This window comes from Rhincodon typus, chromosome 28 (assembly GCF_021869965.1).
Source record: "Rhincodon typus isolate 14 chromosome 28, sRhiTyp1.1, whole genome shotgun sequence".
NCBI classification, from domain to species: domain Eukaryota; kingdom Metazoa; phylum Chordata; class Chondrichthyes; order Orectolobiformes; family Rhincodontidae; genus Rhincodon; species Rhincodon typus.
This window is the reverse complement of record NC_063359.1, coordinates 180,226-181,317: the sequence shown is the minus strand read 5'-3', so window position 1 is coordinate 181,317 and position 1,092 is coordinate 180,226.

The following is a 1,092-nucleotide window of genomic DNA, read 5'->3' as shown; positions in this document are numbered from 1 at the left end:
GTGCTGTTGCCGAGCCACTATTGGTGATGGACACTTAAATCCCCCAACCCGAGTACATTTTTCTCCCTTGCCATCCTCAGTGCCTCCTCCACGTGTTGTTCAACATGAAGGAATACTGATTCATCAGCAGAGGGAGGACGGTACACAGTAATCAGCAGGAGGTTTTCTTGCTGGTGTTCAAGCTGAATCCATGAGATTTCATGGGGCCCCAAATGAATGTTGAGGACTCCCATGTCAGCTCCCTCCTGACTGTATACCTTTGCTGGGGGCATAGGACATATCCAGGGATGGTGATGGTGGTGTCTGGGATATTGTCATGCTCAAGGAATCATCCCTCACAGACAATATCAGGCTGTTGCTTGACTAGCCTGTGAGACAGCTTTCCCAATTTGGCACTAGCCCTCATGTTATTAAGGAAGACTTTGCGGGGTCAACAGTGCTGTTTCTGCAATGTATTTGCCAGTGCCTAAGGTGATGCCAGGTGGTCTGTCCAGTTTCATTTCTTTGTTGAGACTTCATAATGATTAATACAGCTGAGTGACTTGCTAGTCCACTTCAGAGGGCAGTTGAGAGTCTTCTGGAGTCATATGTAGACCAGACCAGGTGAAAATGGAAGATTTCCTTCCCAGAAGTACATTAGTGAGCCAGATGGGTTTTTCCAGCATTTGACAATGGTTTGGTCATCAGTAGATTCCTAATTCCAGTTGTTCTTATTGAATTTAAATTTCGCCATCTGCTGTGGCAGGATTCCACAGTGGCTCACTGGTTAGCACTGCTGCCTCACAGCACCAGGGACCCGGGCTCGATTCCATCCTCAGGCAACTGTCTGTGAGGAGTTTACATGTTCTCCCCATGTCCACATGGGTTTCCTCCGGATGCTCAGGTTTCTTCCCACAGTCCAAAGATGTGCAAGTTAGGTGGATTCATTAGCCATGCTAAACTGCCCATAGCGTCCAGGGAAGTACAAGCTTGGTGGATTAGCCATGGTAAATGCAGGGTGACAGGGATAGGGTAGGTGGGTGGGTCTCGGTGGGATGCTCTTCGGAGGGTTGGTGTGGACTGGATGGGGTGAATGGCTTGCTTCCACATTCT